The sequence below is a fragment of the Rhagoletis zephyria genome, unplaced genomic scaffold, assembly GCF_001687245.7.
Source record: "Rhagoletis zephyria isolate East Lansing unplaced genomic scaffold, Rhagoletis_zephyria_1.1 Rzeph_scaffold_03302, whole genome shotgun sequence".
In the NCBI taxonomy this organism is placed as follows: Eukaryota; Metazoa; Arthropoda; class Insecta; order Diptera; family Tephritidae; genus Rhagoletis; species Rhagoletis zephyria.
Genome location: NW_016160385.1, coordinates 39,865 through 45,100, shown reverse-complemented (window position 1 = coordinate 45,100; position 5,236 = coordinate 39,865).

Sequence of the window (5,236 nt, the reverse complement as noted above, 5' to 3'; positions counted from 1 at the left end):
AGCAAGTACACTCTAAAAAGAGCATGTAAAACTTCTACTGAAAAGTGTCTATTTTTCAACAAGAATCTGTATATATATACGTATAGGTTGTTCAGTATTTGATTTTGAACTTGAGATCTTTAAGATATACACATAAATACACATATACAGAACGTTTAAAATTGCAAAGATTTTCATACTACAAATACATTTCCTACTAATAGTAAACATTACTTTATTTTAAACATTTTATGTGTAATTTTGCTCTTCCGACCAATTCGTTACGTAAAAGTAAACAGACAATGATTAATTTTATTACACCGCATGCAAATTTGCACACATTAAAAGAGGAAACTGGTTACTTCTCTCCATATGCGCAAATAAACAAAATTTTTTTAGTGTATTTAAAGTCTTTTCAGTAAAATTCATAAAAGTTTCCTTAAATAAGTCAAATTTAGTTTTTTAAACTACATTGAAATGTTCTTTTTTTTTAATTAACAAATGAAAATATGTGATATGAAAGATATTACTACAGAAAGAGTACAATTTACTTTATATATATCGTCATTTAAAGTACAAAACCGCCTATCGTCATTCTGCAAAACCGCGTAACTGACATTTGCTGCCGAAAATTGGATTTGCTCACACAAGCTCTTGGCTCAATCCGTATCCATTCGTCCTGAAATATACTAGCCAGAAATGCGATTGCTTTATAAAAAAGAGAACCATTTTGAAATATAAGTGTTTTTACTCTCTAAAAAATAATGTATGCAACGTCACATACGCGGTTTTGCATTATCTTGATACGCGGTTTTGCATTTTGTTGATACGCGGTTTTGTACTTTAAACGACGATATGTATATTAAGATCTTGCGTAAAGCATCCTTTTAAGCTAATTAAAGCAATTGCGCTTATACCTATTTTGGAGAGATCTCTTCATATGTTCATTGCTTCGTTCACAAGAAATAAAATGCTTTAATTTCACGCTTAAGTAGCGATTCTTTATACGTTTAGAAAACGTAATGCTTTCTACCATCTTTAATGAAAATCGATTTTTGAACGAAAAAAACTTTATAGGAAATATAAAATTTTGGCCTATTTAAAAANATACTGACCGGAAAAAATAAGTATCCCGCAAAAACTCGTCTAAAAATGTATCCAATTGGATCTATTTAGATCCAAACGACATCCCTGTTAATAACATGCAAGCCGCGCAAAGGCCGCGCAATAATAATGATAATGTGAAAAAGCAACGAATTTCTTCACCAAACGTCTCTTTATCGACTACACGTCCTCTTTCAGACACGTCAAGTCTTGAAAGCAATTTTTTTCGTTCACGCGTCAACTTTAATTGAATTCAAGTCCTTGGTTCTTAAATGGGAAGCAACGAAAAGATCAAAAGAGACAAGAAAACTTGAAACGAATTGACGGTACGGAGGTATCTGTACTCTTCCCCTCTCTTCCCACCTCCTTCGCCAACGAACGAGCAGACTTAAAAGCAAGACTTGACGTGTCTGAAAGGGGACTACTTAGTGAAATCATAGCCATGAGATCTGATCAAGTGCGGGTATCTGCAGTTATAAATGCTCTTCAAGTAGACAAGCAGCTGTTAAAATATGAATCTGTTAAATTGCATGCTGAGTTAACAGTCGTTCGTGAATTGCTTGCTAATGATGTTGTTCCCGCTCTTGTCTCGCTTTCTGCTGAAGTCACTGAACTTCGTCGCAATGCATCCCATTGTAAATGCATAATAAATAAAAATAACATTGCTCCTCTCACAAATGGTGATTATTCGTCTTCTGCTGCTGTTGACTCGGCTATATTCATCGCATTCGGCTCAAGTGGGATGCTCGTCGTCTGGTATTACTCGCTCTGCTTCGTCTTTTAACAATGCTTATAGTACTGCTGCCAATAATAAGACTATAATGGCGAAGCCTATGAACTACGCTGGTATTGCTGCGGCAGCACTCAACAAACATTATGCTGCTGATATTATTGCATCGCCTGGTTCTGACTCTCCTGTTGATATGGCTGCGCTTAACATCGAACGCTTCGGTTCTAACACTGCTACTTCGAATAAGAATAGCTCTGTTGCTGCGTATACATTCAGTAAAGATAATGTTGCTGGTAACACTGTATGTTTAGTTGGCTCAAATGCGAATAACGATCTGAAGGTTGCTGATCAGTTGAAGTGGCTTCACCTATAGTCTTTTATGCCATCGGTCGAATCTAGTGACATTATGGACTATGTTGTGAGACACTCTGGGATTGATAAACAACTTTTAGCCTGCTATAAACTCGTTAAGAAAGATGCACATACTGACTCGTTAAAAAGCGTTAACTTTAAATTGGGTGTAAGTGATAAAGTTTACGACAAGCTTCTCTTGCCTGAGATCTGGCCTGCTAATGACCCCGTGCGCCCTTTTCGGTTTTTTCAACGGAAAGGAGGTCAGTAAGCGCAAACTTAACAGTGGAGAAATCTATTAATCCATCTTTTAATTCGTTGAAAATTTACTTTCACAACGTATCCGGTATGAGAACTAAAGCGGATCTGGTTCGCAGGCTAAGCTCGCATTTAGAATATGATATATTTGTCATAATTGAAAGCTGGTTAAATTCCAATTTTTTTGATTCGGAGTTTTTCGACGCAAACCTCTACAATGTCTTTCGAAAAGATAGAGATGGAGTGAGAACTGGTTGTATTAGAGGGGGTGGAGTTTTAATTGCTGTTCAGCGCAAATATATCTCAACGTTAGTTCAACTTCAAAATATGGACTCTATCCTCGACCAGCTATGCGTTAATGTGCGGAGTTCTTCTGATCAAATTTTCATATGTGCTTCATATATTCCACCGAATAGTAACGATGCGATATATTCATCTCATGTTGATAACGTAATTTCTCTAAGTTCTAAATTCGCAGATCATCATTTATGTGTTCTCGGATATTTTAATTTAAGCAATATTAGTTGGCGTTATTTAAAAATTCCTTTTCTTTAACTCCAGTAAATGTTTCTAATGATTGTGAACTTTATCTTACTGATAGCTTTTTAAGTATTGGACTATAACAAATTAACGGTTATTTTAATAAGCTTAATCGTCTTTTAGATTTAATCTNATCGCAGATCATCATTTATGCGTTCTCGGAGATTTTAATTTAAGCAATATTAGTTGGCGTTATTTAAATAATTCCTTTTCTTTAACTCCAGTAAATGTTTCTAATGATTGTGAACTTTATCTTACTGATAGCTTTTTAAGTATTGGACTATAACAAATTAACGGTTATTTTAATAAGCTTAATCGTCTTTTAGATTTAATCTTTTTAAGCAATAATCTGAACTACCAATTGTCTGAATGTAGTTCCCCAATTTCTACAGGGAATGTGTATCACATTCCAATAGTAATAGGTATACAATTTTATGAATGTTTTATAGTTCCACCTGATAGCTGCCGCCCAATGTTTAATTATTACCAATGTAATTTTAATCATTTAGATTCACTATTGGCGGGGTATGACTGGTCGGGCTTGCTTACTAGCATGGATACCGCTAAAGCATTTAGCTTCTTCAAATCATGTGTATATGATGCGTGCGTAGATCTTATTCCTATCCGCCAAAGGAAAGTTTATAAATTGCCTTGGTACACCAAAAGATTAAAATACCTCAAGAATTTGAAGAATAAATTTCACAAGCAATTCAAACTAAGATGCAATACTACTATAACCGATACCAGTACTACTTAAGAAAATTCAATGATCTCGACTGCCACCATTATAAAAAATACATTAATAATTATGAAGCTAACATTAAAAGCAACCCGACTGCTTTCTGGAGCTATATTAAATCTAAAAAAGGAAATTCAAATATTCCATCCTCGGTTTTTTACAATGAAAAGCAAGCGGAATCTCGGGAGGAAGCTGCGAACCTCTTCGCTGAGTTTTTTCGCTCCAATTTTATTGCGGACTCTGATCCTTTTATTGATAGTAGTTCCATCTCTGACTCAGTTTTTGCCTTTGGTTCGCTCACTGTATCTACTGAAGACGTTAGCAAGGGCATCGAATCCTTAAAAAAATCAAAAAAAATTGATGTTGACGGTGTTTCAGCTATTCTCTTTAACCGATGTCCTTCACTTATTGAACCTTTAACATTAATTTTCAATAAGTCGTTATCATCCGGTGAGTTTATTGTTGACTGGAAAAGGGCCTCCATAACACCAATTTTCAAAAGCGGTAATAAAAATAACGTCGCCAATTATAGACCGGTTATTATATTAGTTTTTAGTTTTAACAAGATCTAATTTTTAAAATAAAAGATTTGTTAAATCGATTTCATGAATTTTATTTAAAAAAAATTGGCGATTTTCGCCAAAAATTGCCAATTTTTTTTTCATAAACTGCGCTTCTTTTAAACAATCTGGACACTCTGATCGTTATTAAAACAGCAAATCAGAGAAATTTTTGGTATAAATGCAGGATGTTAGGAATAACATTAAACAAGTAAAGAAGTATAAGTTCAGGCGAAACCGAACTTTATATACCCGGCGCAGGTATCAAATAGCGTCGGTTCAACTTTCCCTGAACTACCTTTGCGTGATAAGTAGGGATATTTACCCGATTTCAAACGTTTCCTATAATATGCAGAGTTAGACTTAATGATATAATTGAACGTAGTTAGGCACAAATCGATTAAGTGCTTACCGAGGTACACCTCGGTGCGGTGCTACGCCCTATTCCTAAAAGTCTATAGCAGTCTTATTTATTGTTAGGAGATTGTTGTAACTGTTAACTCGGAGTAAATTAGCGTCCTCATTGAAATATCGGAGTTTTCGTAACTTTAGTCCGATTTGAATCATTTTCAACAAATTGCTTTTTCGTACCAAGGTTATTAAGTGCACCGAGTTTGGTAGAAATTGATAAATCGGCTACCGAGATACACATTTTTAGAATATCCTAATTTTATGCTAAGTGGTTATTGCAATCATCGATTTTAAGTGAATTAGCTCCAGTAGTTACTGATTTATCGCAACTTTCGTGTTTCTGTAAATTNCATCCTTTTATTGATAGTAGTTCCATCTCTGACTCAGTTTTTGCCTTTGGTTCGCTCACTGTATCTACTGAAGTCGTTAGCAAGGGCATCGAATCCTTAAAAAAATCAAAAAAAATTGATGTTGACGGTGTTTCAGCTATTCTCTTTAACCGATGTCCTTCACTTATTGAACCTTTAACATTAATTTTCAATAAGTCGTTATCATCCGGTGAGT